This window comes from Protopterus annectens, chromosome 11.part0 (assembly GCF_019279795.1).
Source record: "Protopterus annectens isolate FY-2018-M chromosome 11.part0, PAN1.0, whole genome shotgun sequence".
NCBI classification, from domain to species: Eukaryota; Metazoa; Chordata; order Ceratodontiformes; family Protopteridae; genus Protopterus; species Protopterus annectens.
In genome coordinates this window covers 1,489,013,706-1,489,029,039 of record NC_056745.1, presented here as the reverse complement: position 1 = coordinate 1,489,029,039, position 15,334 = coordinate 1,489,013,706, and the positions used below count along the sequence as shown (strand labels likewise).

Sequence of the window (15,334 nt, the reverse complement as noted above, 5' to 3'; positions counted from 1 at the left end):
TAGTTTAGGAACCCTGCCAAGCAAAGAAGATATCGTCAATTTATCTTCTATATAGTTTGGCTTTACTAAAACCTCTGATTTTTACAAATTTTTCATCTTCCCAGATGCTGAATACAAGATTGGCATTTGCTGAGGCCATTTTTGAACCCATAACTATGCCTCTTTGCTGGTGGTAAATTTTCTTGTTAAAGTGGATAAAGTTATTGCAGAGCACTAAATCAGTGAGGTTGCATATGGTCTTGGTTTTCTGCTCCATAAAGGCGGTATAGTTGTCTAGAAACATTTTGGTAAAGTGTAGATCTTCCCTGTGGGGATTGCTGGTGTACAGTGACTCATTGTCAAGTGTCACCATGAAATTGTCATCAGCGGTAACCTGGTACTTGTGGAGTTCCTTTAGGAACAGCCACAAGTCTTGCAGGTAGAATGGGGTGGCCTGGACAACGGAGTTTAGTACTGGATCTAGGAACTGTAAAATATTTTCTGTGTTGCTCCTTATAGAGAATACTCAAGAAGGACTTTGGGCGTTTTACAAAGGTGTTATTCCACTCTGGATGAGACATTCCATACACAATGATGACGTTCACCTGCTTTGAACGTACCGTTGAGGCTTTGTACAAATATGTGGTACCTAAGCCCAGCAGTGAATGTTCTAAACCTGAACAGTTGATGGTAACTTTTATTGCTGGATACAGTGGTAAGACCTGTTAATTTTTCTAAAATTATGAACAAAATCTGTTTCCAAAAATTGGAATTGCATTAGAATTGCAGTAAACTACTATATATAATTTACCACGGATGTATAAAACGTTTCAACTTTCTTGCTGAAAGCTGACCAGGAGCATTGTTTTAAAGTAGAATTTTTATAATGTTGATGGACTTCCCCTCTATTAGAAGGCATGATTATTTTTATTTTTTTAAGCTGCTGATCCTTTCTGATGCGATATGTGCAGGTCTGTCAGACTTAAGTTTCCATTTCATTGATCCACAAGAGTATGATTAGCCATTCACTATTGCATATTTTGACTTCTGAAAATGTGTATCCCCCTCCTTCAACTCCATCTGCAGTAAGTCAAGCAGCCAGCAAAAAAAAAAAAATGAAGAAATAGAGAAATACAGTATAATTTTCATGTGTTGCACTTTGTTCTCACCTCAGAAACATACCTTATGTTTTTAGAGTTTTAAAAAGGAAGATTGGGGAGAGAGGGAATTTATTCCAACCTGAGAAGTCAAACCAAGCAAATAGTATAGGGTACGGTATTAGTCAGGCCTATTTTTAATAGTAATTCTCAAGCAACCAGAAACTACAGTTTTGCGGCATCTATCAATCCCCATGGGTGCCGGTTAACAAAGTTAAAAATTGAATAACTTTTAAATGATCTCCCTGAGAAGGGTGGGGTGAGTGTAGTACACAATACATAAAAGTCCAGACTGTTTGCTGTAAGAAAAGGGGAACAGGGACGTTTGCCATTTTCAAAACTTTAACAGCTGCGATATTGAAGAAGGTTCTCTTGGGGTGGGGGGGTGTTGAGTATGCTGCAAGACTGTATTGTCTGTATAGAATGTGTGTGAGTGACTTAAGTAAATTGTTGCATTAGCAAACCAAAGTGCAGGGTTCAGGGAGTGGCTTCTTGGAGTGGTGGTTTGGCTAGATAGTTAAACTATCATGTGACTTGGTGCAAAAACCCTTCTGTGGCCAAGTGTATACATCGTTGAGTAGTAGCTTGATACTGGGAGGGGTTTTGAGAGAAGGCAATGCTAAAGCAATGCTCTCATGCATATCTGAAAGGGAGAACACTGTTAAATCCTCTGGGGAAGGCTAGGGATGAAGGCTTCCCAAGGATTTAAGGGTCCTCCTTCTCAGACATGCATGGCAGAAAAGGGGAAGGAGGATCTGTACAAGAGAACATATGAAAAGGAATTTAGATTGATGTGGGCAATGGTAGAACAGAAGGGTGCGGAGAAAAACTTGAGATTAAAAAGCAGAGGAATAGCAGGTTTTCAGGTAATAAAGGTAGGGTTGTGGAGATTTGAGGGGAAAAAGTGCAAGGAAGCTTGAGCAATACATTCATGCACTGAAGATCTGAATGCAGGGGGCTTGCACCCACCCCAACTTAACCTCGCATTTACTAAATTTGAGATCCCTGTATTCATGAATAAATGGGAGTACTTTTTACTTTCCTGGAAATGTTTTAAGATTTAAAATGTGCAATATGTATTAGAGGATCGCTAGCCATTGGATATTGAAGTAAGCTAGTTCTCTGTAGCTGCTGTGGGAAGTCTTAACTGAACTATTTCATGTTAATATATTGGCTGTGTAGAGTTGTTGTACTTGGTTTCATTTGTTTGGATTAATTTTTGTGAGAGCCACTGAAATGGGAATTGTCCAGTGTGTCCTTGCATAAGGAAGATTACACAAGTGTCCTCTTTATGAGCTCAGTAGTGGAGAAGATGTTGAAGAGATGGCTAAACAATTTTCTTAGGGGATTCTGTGTGAGGATGATGACCATCATTTGTATACATACAGCTCACATTAGAGAGTTTTCTTTCTGTAGCTTGGTGATAGAGAGAAATCCAGTGAAGAGGTATGTTGGGATTTTAGTAGCTGGGCATTAATCCCTACGCCACTCGATGGGTTGCAAACTGGCTTACTGATAGAACACACACACTGAAAAAGTAGCCGACTCCAAATCCAGCTTCAGACAAGTGACAAGTGGTGTACCGCACGGTTCTGTCCTGGGACCACTCTTGTTTGGCATCTACCTCTCTGAAGTACAGGCCAACACTAAGGGACTCTGGCTTACAAAATTTGCAGATGACTGCAAGCTGAGAGCCATTATTGAATCCCCAAATGATGCGGATATACTACAAAAGGGCCTTACCGAAACAGATGCCTAGTGCCAGAGCCATGGGCTCAAGCTAAATGCCAAAAAATGTATAGTTGTCCCCTTTGGGAAAAAAACATGTACTTGTGAACTACCACATAGGTGGCAGTACGCTAAACACTGAAAGTGTGATAAGAGACCTAGGGACACAGGTGGACAGTGGTCTCACATTTGATAACCACATAGCCACAACAGTTAGAAAATCCTTCTACATGGCACACCTCATCACTAAGGGCTTTTCTTCCAGAAAAAAGGAGGTCATTGTCCCACTGTACTCATTCCTCATTAGACCCATTATAGAGTACAATGCCCCATTTGGTATGTACCTCATAAGACATCTTCAACAGCTAGAAAGGCCGCAGACATACCTCACAAAAAAGAATCACAGGCCTAAAGCAGATGCCTTATGCTGACCGTCTAAAACTCCAGCTGTACTCTGTCTCATATTGCCTACTCAGAGGCGATCTCTGCCTAACATACAAAGCCATGTCAAACCCAGAGTTGTTTTACATGCTACACTTAAAGAAATCCCAATCCCTCCGAGCCCCATGCTCCAGGGTAATCTTAACCTTGTCATCACGATGAATAGAACATGCTGTAGGGATAGGTTCCTGACCCAGAAACTCCCCATACTCTGGAACAGGCTGCCCGTACATGTCAGGCAGAGCATCTCATTGGCCCTCCAAGAGGAACCTTGACGATTGGATGGGAAATAGGAAATTCACTCCGGGGATCACATCAGTAGCCCTGCTAGACAGGGGTCCAGGAAAGTAAATATTTGTGGGAAGCAATAGTCAGGGAATTGTTATGGCTAGGCTTGTATAGGCTCCAGGGCTGATAGCCTAGTATCTACCTATGAACCTATGAACTATGTGTCTAAAGGGGGCTCACTTGTGTCTTTGTGGATCTTTGGGATACCCAAAAAACTTGCCTAGGTTGGTTTTATCAACTTTCAGGTATTTTAATTCATCAGCACTTATGTTATCAGTAAGAAAACAAGTCAGCAGTTTTTCATCAATTTTCTTAAAACTCACATGCACATCATTCAAAGACACAGGTTTATAAAAGTCATTGTTTTCTAGGCTTAATTCAGTTTTGTTAACATATTATTTTTGGTCCATGATGACAACCCCCATTCCTTTGTCTGCCTTCATTATGTGTACTAAGTTCTTTAGCTGCATTTGATTCTTCTGCATTTAAGTTAGCCAGCTTACCCCTGTATCTATTAGAAATAGTTCATGGACATCCCAATTGCAGATGGTAAGGAAGGCATAAAGAGTGCCGTGGAGAGGGGGTTGTATTCGCTTTTGAGCCTTAGGGGGATATTGGTTGGCTGTGTCTGAGTGCTACTGCTACAGCACTAACAGTGTAGTATAAGCAGCCATTTGCTCAAAATGCAATAGTTTTTACATAGGAAAAACAACTAGGAAACTCTTGGATAGAGCCAAAGAACATTTACTTGCCATTAAGCATCGTGATAACTCCAACGCTCTAGCCAAGCACAGCCTAAAATGCACATGGTTTTCAAAATTCAACTTCCTTATCTTAGAAAGAATAACCACCTTTTTCAGAGGTACAGAGAGCTCAGAATGCAGCTGCTACTTCAAGCAGACATTTTCCCAGGCCTAAATGAAAATATTAGCATTAAATGTGCACTCAGTTAGTTCAAATGACCAGCAGCACCACCTGTTTTTCACCTTCAACACTCTTAGAGCCTTTTCTACTTTAATACTGCCACAGCACCACCTGCCTTTCAGCAGTTTCTAAATGTAATTAATTACTAAACCGAACTTGCCCTTACAACAATAGCACCACCTATATGACACCATAAGTACTTAACTCTTAACTAAATAAAACAGTTTACTAATGCATTGTTCAGCTTTGGCAGGATTTTATGTTACTCTTATTGGCCAATGTGGCTTATTTATTGCACTATTTTCAAATTGCACATTCACTTCTGATTAAGTTCTAAATAATTAAAGAACAAAAATGCTAAAATCCTATCGGCTCAGCTAGTTTCTCTGCGGACTACATGGAATAGTTCCTTTGTACAGTTTACTTACTCCTCTTCATTTTAGCCATGTACATATCAACATATGTGTGTGTGTGTGTGTGTGTGTGTGTGTGTGTGTGTGTGTGTGTGTGTGTATGTACATATCAACATATGTGTGTTTGTGTGTGTATATGTATATATCAACATGTGTGTGTATATGTACATAACATATGTGTGTGTGTGTGTATATGTACATATCAACATATGTGTGTGTCTATATGTACATAACGTGTGTGTATATGTACATACAAATGTATATATGTACACAAATATATGTATACACACACACACACACACACACACACACACACACACACACACACACACACACACACACACACACATGCGTGCACATATATATTTATTTATTTTTATTTATTTATTTATTTAAATTTGTTGACCGGGAGTGTCCGACTGGACGTAGGTCCATTTTCAGCAGAGGCCCGGGGAAAAAAGCTCCACAGTAAAATAAACAGACAGTAGTTACATTGGATTACATAGCGATTAACAATTTAACATAGCAATTACTTACAACATATTTACAGATGAAGAACATAGTACATCAGTAGACAACTAGAATCTTTATCTGTGAAGTACATAACAGACATTAACAAATGTTGCAATGAGAGTTCCTGCTGTATAATAAGTGCTAGGCTTATGAGCATCTGAGCTTGCTATCATCAAGGTAGTTAGTGGAGTGGAAAGAAAGATAGTGGTTGGATGGGGTGGATGATATTAGAGTGGGAGTTGCAAGGGCATAGCCATCATGTTTTTAGGTGCGCTTTTAGTAAAGTTTTTAAGTGGGTGCATGATGGTACAGAGGTAATTGTGGGTGGGAGTGAGTTCCATAATTTGGCTATGGCGCAAGAGAATAGTGCTTCACCAGCAGAATTTTTGGCTTTAGTGATCTGCAAGTGATTTTTGTTGCTGGATCTTAGTGGTCTGGTGGTGCGATAGGGTTGGAGTAGATTCTGGAGGGATAGGACATTTAGTGGATGGTTTACTAGTTTGTGGGTGAGTGAGAGTTGATACCACTGAAGGAGGTGAGGGAGTTCAAGCCAGCCCAGTTCAGCAAGTGAGAGACAGTGGTGACTACGGTAGGATGCCCCTGTGGCAAATTTGATTTTGTTGTAGCAGGTCTCTAGCTTGTTTAGATCACATTGCCTTAGGTTGGTATATATTGGAGAGGCATAAAGTAGGGTGGAGATAAGGTGGGAATTTGCTATTGAAATCTTTGCTGCTTTGGTGAGAAATTGCTTATTTCTGTATAACGCTCCTAGTTTTTTGTGGACTTTTTTTATGGTCATGGATATGTGAATGTCAAATTTTAGTTTATTGTCTATTTCCACTCCTAGCAATTTGGTGTGTTCAGTTGGGTATATAGTGGTGTTGTCTTTTGCTGTGATGTTAAAGTGAGAGTTGTTTTGAGTATGTTTGGTGAGTTGGAAGATGAGTAGTTTAGTTTTGTTTGGGTTGAGTATTAATTGGGCATCGGATAACCATGTTTCAAAAGAGGAAAAGGCTTCCTGTGTGACTTTTTGCAGTTTTGGTAGGGACTGGGCTGAGCAGATGATGGTCGAGTCATCTGCGTATTGTATGAGTGTGCCATGTTTGGTGGCAGAGGCTAGATTATTGGTGTAAACAGAGAAGAGTAGGGGTCCAAGGATGGATCCTTGGGGAACCACTGTGGAGACAGGTAGTTGGGGAGATATGTCATTCTGCCATACAACGGATTGTTGGCGGTCAGACAGGTAACTCTGAAACCAGTTGGTGACTGATTGTGAGAAGGATAGGTTATTGAGGACAGAGATAAGTTGTTTGTGTGGGACCATGTCAAATGCTTTAGATAGGTCAAGGAAAGTAGCAGAGGAGAGATAGCCATTGTTTTTATGCTGAAGGATAGTGTTAGTAAAGGAGACACGGCAGTGGTGGTTCTATGGTTTGGTCGGAAACCATGCTGAGTACTGGAAAGGAGGTTGTTAGTAAGGAGGTAGTCTGAGACCTGAGAGTGTATGCATCTCTCTAGTATTTTGGAGAGTGGAGAGAGAATAGCTATGGGGTGGTAATTGGTTAGTTCTGCGGAGAGTCCGCCTTTGTGGAGGGGAATTATTTGTGATACTTTCCACAGTGTGGGAACGTAACTTTCTGACAGAGATCGGTTAATCAAGATGGATACTGGGTAGGCCAGAGCATCAGCTGCGATTTGTAGGTATTCACTTGGGAGGTTGTCTGCTGCTAATTTGGTGGGTTTAAGTTTAGTTAAGAGTTTTTTTATGTTGGAGGTAGGTACAGGAGAAAAAGAGAAGGCAGTGGGGAGATTAGTAGTTGAAGGTGTGGGTTAGAGGGGAGGGGGGTTGTGTTGTTTAGCTAGTGATAGTATGGTTTGTGTGAAGTGTGCGTGAATGAGGTAGCAATATTTTCTGAGGAGTGAGGGATGTTAGGAGGAGGGGTACTGACTTTACCTGGGTGGAGGATGGAGTTTATGGAGGACCAGAATTGTTTGGGGCTGGAGTTTATGGAGGACCAGAATTGTTTGGGGCTGTGTTGTGAGGAGTCTAGGGCAGACTGGTAGTATTGTAATTTGTCCTGTTTTATTAGCTTTTTGACTCTATTGCGTAGTTCTAGGAATTTCTGTCTAGTTGAGGGGGTTTTGGTTTTGTGCCAGTGCTCCCAGGCTTTATCCCTGTTTTACATTTCTGACTTAGTGGTTTTCTGTAGCCATGGGGAGGGTTGTGCTGTGGTTCTGGAAAATCTTACGGAGGCATGGTAATTAATGATGTTCAGGAAGGTAGTATTAAAAAATTAAAATGCGTCATCTAGACTGAGGTACTTTAGAGGATGCCAGTTACATTCTTCGAGGGATGAGATGAATGTGAGTGGGTTAAAGTTTAGTTTTTTACTTATTTGACGGTAGATGACAGGTTTAGCTTGGTATAGGTATTTTTGAGTAGGAATGTTAGGGAGTGATCGCTGAGGCTATCTGATAAGCAGTCTGTTATATATGACTGGGGGCTCTTACTGACTAGTATCCAATCCAGGGTAGTGTGCTTGTTGGAGTTTTTATTTATCCTGGTTGGTGACTGGACTAGTTGGGTGAAGCCATGAAGGTGTACATGATGGGTTGGATTGTTGGCAGAACAGGATTGCCAGTCAATATTGAAATCACCTAAGATGATAGTTTCTTGGGGGAGATGGTGGGTAGACCAGCTGAGGAGGTTTTCTAGTGGAGGGATGTTTTGGCCAGGTGGGAAGTAGCATCCAATTATGTTGATGGTTTTGTTTTGGTTAATTTTGAGGTTGGTATATATTATTTCTTCATTGCCTATTTGTGGAGCTGATGATTTTAAGATTTGGATGTTTAGATGCTGTTTAAATGTTATAGCTTCACCACCACCTTTTTTGTTTAGCCGGTCTACTCTTAGTATGCCATAACCTGTAGGGAGTATTTGCTCACTGGTAATGTGAGGTTTTAGCCAGGTTTCTGTCAGGATGACTATATCTGGGGAGTACAAGTCTATAGTGGCATGGAGTTCACGGACTTTGTTGGATATACTTCTAATATTTAGGCTTAGTAGAAGGAAGTCACTTGGCTTTCTATTGGCTGTAATATGGGAGAAGTTGTGGTTTCTAGTCTGATTATGAGGATTGGGGTTGGAGATGGTAGGGCCAGGGTTATGTATATTGGCCATATATGTAATATGTTTTAACAATATAGGAATGATACAAAAAATCCAGATTACTAGACAGAAGAAACTATTTCTGCCATCTACAGTAGAATCACCACAACAAGCCACAAAAGTTCTGGGCAGGTATTAACAAACTCCTCCCCCCAAGGCAATCCACAACTCCAATCTCCTCAGCCCCAACCCAAATATCGCCAGAGTCCATTGCTAACACCTTCAACAGTTTCTTTACAGAAACCATCCAGACCATTGCTAGCAAACTTAAACCCACTTGTCCTAATGCACCCCTAAATCCAGTGACAAACTCTCTAGCTGCTACAATCAAATTGCCAGGTTTGCCACAGGAACTCCCTACAGGACACACCATTGTCAAAACCTAAACCTCTTTGGATGGCTAGAACTCCCCAGGCTAATTCAATATAATCAACTTACTGTAGCATTCAAGGTTATTAACCATCCAGACAAAATGTCCTCCCTTAAAAACCTTATCCATCCCTACAAAAACACTAAGCCACTTTGTTCTACTACAAAACTTTTGGTTCAGTCTTTTAAAGCTAACAACCTACCTGGAGAATCTTTGCAAATTCAGTAGGCAAAACCTGGAAATCACTCCCATCTGAACTTACTCTGAACCCCTCCCTTAATCAGATAAAAAAAAAAAAAATCTAACCCGGTATTTTAAAACTCACTGGTTATGTCCTTGCTCTAACCCTGACTAAAGTCTAATCTACTTCTATATCCCTGTTTTTTATTCACAGCGACTTACCTCTTACACTAAAAGGTTTCAAAAGAGAAACTGTAACATCTCTGCAGATACTCTGTGAATAGCTGTACCTATAGGTTTGATAAGAGATACTGTAACATATTTGTATATATTTCTGAATATAAACTGTATTCTTCATAGGCTTGAAATTTGAGACTGTAACTTGTATGTTAATACAATATGTTTGTGCATATACTGTAACTTGCTTGTCTTTATCTATTTGTAAGTTTGGAGCTTTTCTCCCCGGAGCTCCTCTGAAAATGGACATGTATCCAGTCGGACTATCCCGGTTAACAAATGTAAAATAAAAAAATAAATAAAAATAAAAAAAATATATAGAGATATCTATATCTATCTATATATATATATATATATATGTATATATATATATATATATATATATATATATATATATATATATATATATATATACAGTCATATACTATATATATATATATATATATATATATATATATATACAGATATCTATATATATGTATCTATATATGTATATACATATACATATATATATATATATATATATATATATACTTTATATATATATATATTTGTAGAGATAGAGAGAGCATCTATCTGTAATATATGTATATTACACATACAGGACCATCTTCGCCATGGTGGGGAAGGTGGGGAGGGTTGTTGGCAGAGGATGGATCTACTCCTGTATAACTTTGTTTACAGTAAGTACATAACTTTTGAGTATTGTAGGAGTTGGGTCCTCTAACTAACATGACAAACTCCCAAGTTGATGTCCTTCAAGGATGCATCTGCAGTCCTTACATATGGGTTGTCCTGCCTCAGGCAGCCCTTCGGTCGGCCGGATTCCAAAGTCTGGGTCCGGCGTCGGCTGATGTCGCCCCTTTCCCGACGTCAGAGCGCCTGGGATATAAAAGCGTCAGCCGACGCCATCTTCCTCAGTCTTTCTTGCTGCACGGTGCCCGAAGCAGAAGCAGTTCGCAAGGTCGGTCAGCTTCTGTAATTTCAGCTAACCGAAGACTTCAAAAAGCTAAGTACCCCATTGGGGACTCTTTCTTGCCTCAGCCGATGTCAGATCAAACGGTTAAAGTTAATAATTGTTTAACTTGTGGGAAACAAATACCTCATAAGGATTTCCACTCTTACTGCCTCCCCTGCCTAGGCCCAGACCACGACTTCTCGGCCTGTGCAGCCTGTGCTTCCTTCAATAGACGCACTCTTAGGCGTCGGGCGGAGTTTGCAGAGGAATTTGTTGGGGATAGTTACTGTTACAATATGCCGTCGGAGCTTCCGACTACTCATTTACCCAAAAAAACGCAAGGACAAGGACCGACACACGCGGACCGTGGTTTCGGCCAAAACCATGCCTAGGCCTACCGCGAGTGTCTCGGTCTCTGCTGAAACCGAATCCTTGGTGCTTCCGACCGACGAAACCGCACAACCGACAACCTCGGTCCCGGAGGCCACCTCTGAGTCGGTCATAGAATTCCCCTCTGAAACCAGTGCTCTGGAAACATCCGACACCATTTCTCTGGATTAAACTACTCCAGCACGTGGGGCAGCCAGGCCTCCTGTATCCATGTCCATAAAGGCATTCACACGTGCTAAAGCTGCTAAACAGCCAAAATCTGTCCCTCCCAAGGCTATTCCTCAGGGGTCCACTACCGGTTCACAGATTTTAAGTTTAGCTGAGGACCTTATTTCCTTAATTAGTGGCTCTCAGCCGCATCCGGACAGGGGCTCTCAACCTCCTCTAGACAAAAGGCCCAGGGTTGAGCACACAGATCCCCAGTCTTCTGATGAGGCCTCAGATGACTCTGCCCTATCAGACTACCAGGAGGAGGCCCTTACGGCCTACGAGGATTCTGATGCAGAGGAATCTATTCCCTCGGCCTCCCCTCCTGAAGAGTTGTCCTTTGGGGAGACCCTTCACTCCATGAGAGAGCATTTCAAATGGCAGGGCTAGGAATTCTCTGATTCCAGGAAGAGGTTAAGGACCTTTTTGCATTTACCTCAGCATAGACCCTTGGCTATTCCTCCTGTTTTAAATGTCATTGATGAAGTGTACTCTGAGTCTAGCATTTCCCCTGACTCCCTTCCTCCGGCTCCTGTCAAACCTGACAGGTACTACAGGGTCCCGGACTCACATCATTTCCTTTACAAGGGCCACTCTGCTGACCCAGAAACTATTTCCCAGGGCCCTAAATGGGTTGCAACCACCACTACTAAAAACCCACTTCCTTCTGAAAGGGAATCCAGGGCTTTAGAGAGATGGGGTAAAAAAGTGTATACTTCTTCCACTCTTTCTATGAGGGCATTAAATTGTCAATTCCATATGATACAGTACCAAGAGTATTTGTTAGATGAATTGCATAAAAAACTATCTTCGCCTGAACCCCTAGATCGCAAGGCACTTCAGGATCTGGTACATAACTCCCAGCAGGTTAGCAACCATTTCTTGCAGTGTGGTTATGATGCATTGGAAGCTTCATGTAGGTCAGCAATGACAGGTGCAGTCATACGTAGACATGCTTGGCTGAAGGAACAAACACTGCCAGATCATGTTAAAGCAAAGCTTCTAGATGCTCCGCTGGAAAAGCAAAAGTTATTTGGCTCCACGGCTCAAGAGGTCTTAAAGAAATTTGAGGAAAAGGCTAAATCAGTACAAACAGTCAAAATTTTTCTCCAGGTCCAACCACCAAGATTCAGCAGAAATTGGCCTTCTAAGAATTGGTCCTTTCCGGACACAGACAGATCTCAAAGAGGCAGAAACAGGCGTGCCAGAGGTAGAGGGCAAGCTCGGGGCTCCTACAGAGGGCGTCAATGGCAGGCTCCTAACCAGAGAGGTACTGCAGGGCCTACAACTACTACACAAGGACCATCTCAATGACTTGACTTTAACCCCGCCAACCAGGGCTCAATTGAAAGCACCTTTGGGCGTAAATCTATCTTTATTCTCAGAAAATTGGCACAGTATTAAAAGGACAAATGGATACTGCAAATAATAGACAAAGGATACAGATTCCATTTTCATACATTACCAAAAGGACAAGGCATGCCAAACCTGCCACCGAATCAAAGGGCAGAGGCTTTCAAGCAAATTTCCAAACTACTACAAATGAAAGCAATAGAAAGGGTTCCTCTCACAGAACAAGGCCAGGGATTTTATTCCAGACTATTCCTTGTTCCAAGAAAAGAAAAGCAATGGAGGCCTATTCTGGACTTGTCCGCACTGAATACTTACCTCATCGTGCCAAAATTCAAAATGCTGACCTTACAGCAACTCCTTCCCATGCTGGGCAAGGGGTCCTGGCTGGTAACTCTAGACCTCAAGGAGGCATACCTGCATGTCCCTATCAGACAAAGTTGCAGAAGACACCTCAGATTTCTTGCAGGTTCAGAGCATTATCAATTCTTAGCATTGCCTTTTGGCTTATCTGCTCCGCCCAGAGTATTCACGAAATGCCTGGCATCAGTAATTGCACATTGCAGACTTCAGGGGATTCAAATATACCCATACCTGGACGACTGCCTCATACAAGCGGACAGCCAGCTAACACTGGTAAAACACTTAAACTATGCCATCCGACTACTACAGGCCTTGGGATACACAGTCAACATTCAGAAATCAAGACTTGTTCCATCCCAACGAATAATTTTCCTGGGTGCAAAACTGGATACAAACACCCAAATGGCTTTTCTCACAGAAGAAAAACAAGCACAATTACCGGATTATTTCAGAAATCTGACAACACAAACCCAGCTCAAGGAAAATCCTGCAGGCCCTGGGTTTCATGGCATCCTGCATTCTTCTGATTCCACTAGCAAGGCTGCATATGAGGAAACTACAATGGTACCTAAGGAGTCTATGGTCTCAGCACAGTCACAGCCTAGAAACTTTAATCCCCCTCATTCCATGCCTTCAAAAGGAATTCCTGTGGTGGGCAAAAGCAAGCCAGTCAAACAAGGGCCTGCCTTTCAGCAAGCCACATACCAGCCAAACCGTTACAACGGAATCCTCAGACCATGGATGGGGAGCACACATGGAGGGCAGATGCATTCAAGGACAATGGACACAAAAAGAATTGCATCTGCACATCAACCAAAAGGAAATGCTGGCTGTGATACATTCCATCGAGGCCTTCAAGCACTTCCTGCACCAAGGTCACCTGTTAATAAAGACAGACAATACCACAGTTATGTGGTACATAAACAAACAAGGAGGTACCCATTCATACCCTCTTTGCAGGCTGGCAATGAATCTGTGGGAACTTTCCCTAAAACTCAATATAGAGCTGCATTCCCAGTTCGTACCAGGAAAACACAATGTACTGGCAGACAGCCTGAGCAGAAACATCATGGATCCACACGAATGGATGTTACACCCAGATATCTTTCTCCAGATAACACAATCATGGGGAAGGCCGGACATAGATCTATTTGCCTCCCACCACAACCATCAACTGAGGAAATTCTGCACAAGGACATACCATCCTCAAGCATGGAAAGTGGACGCCCTCTCCTTCAGCTGGAATACTCTAACAGTATATGCATTCCCACCGCTGCCATTAATGACCAAGGTCTTACTGAAGATCAGGACAGAGCAACCAAAAGTAATTCTGATAGCTCCGGACTGGCCAAGACAACACTGGTACCCACTGTTAAGGAGCATGTCACGCACGAAACCTTGGCCTCTACCACAATGGCCACTTCTACTGACACAACACAATTACAAGACTCTGCACTCCAGCCTCAAAACCTTACAGCTGACAGCCTGGAAAATACCTTGACTCCTCGCCAGGATAAACTATCCAAGAGGGTACAGGATATCATCATGGAAGCCCGGCGGCCTTCCACAAGAAAAGCATATTCAGCAAAATGGAAAAGATTTCGTACCTGGAACACCACAAAGGGCCAAGATCCGACAGTCATGAGCATTCCACATATTTTGGAATACTTGGCTGAAATGCTCCATAATGGCCTTTCTTATTCCTCCATAAAGATTTATGCTTCAGCAATTTCAGCAGAATACAACACTGATCCACCTGTATTCTCTCATCCTCTACTAAGGCAGTTTCTAAAAGGGATAAAAAACATCAACCCTCCAAGGAAACCACTAGTGCCTACATGGGACCTTAACTTCATGTTGGAAAAATTAACTCTTCCTCCCTTTGAACCAGCAGCATCTTCAAAACTACAATTCCTATCTTGGAAGACTGCCTTCCTTCTGCCCATAACCTCAGCAAGAAGAGTATCCGAATTGCAGGCCCTCATGGCAGTACAGCCATTTCTCATTTTTCATCAGGACAGAGTCTCTTTGCGAACCAATCCTTCTTTCATGCCAAAGGTGGTATCCAGGGTCTCACTGAACCAAGCTATTCACCTGCCGACCTTCTTTCCAAATCCATAAAATAAAGGAGAGAAACTTCTACATACTTTGGACATCCACAGACAGTTGCGCTACTACTTGGACAGAACTAAGACTTACAGAAAAACTGACCGACTCTTTGTAGCATATGCTGCTAGTGTACAAGGAAAAGCAATTTCCAAACAGACAATTTCAAAATGGATAGGAAATTGCATGTGGTTCTGTTACTCCTTTCATGGAAAAGCTGTGCCAGCTAACATAAGGTCTCATTCCACCAGAGCAACAGCCACCTCCACAGCCTTCTTAAGAGGGGTGGCTACAAAGGACATTTTAGAAGCTGCTACATGGAGCTCTGTGCATACATTTTCCAAGCATTACAACTTGCCCTTATTTTCCAGATCCAGAGCAGGCTTTGCTAGTGCAGTCCTGCAGGGCATGTTAGCTACACCATCCTTTTCTTAGGACCTACCTCCCCCAGCTTGGCTATGGTATTCTACCCATATGTAAGGACTGCAGATGCATCCTTGAAGGACATAGTACAGTTTTGTACCTACCATAAATGTAAATGTCCGATAGGTATGCATCTGT

General features: G+C 42.0%; 1 protein-coding gene across 2 annotated transcripts in view; it reads left to right on the top strand.

Annotated features, from left to right (window-relative positions):
* The window catches only part of LOC122815929 (mitogen-activated protein kinase 11-like), an 836,549-nt gene that overhangs the window by 46,166 nt on the left and 775,049 nt on the right, over positions 1–15,334 (top strand). The window lies entirely within an intron of this gene.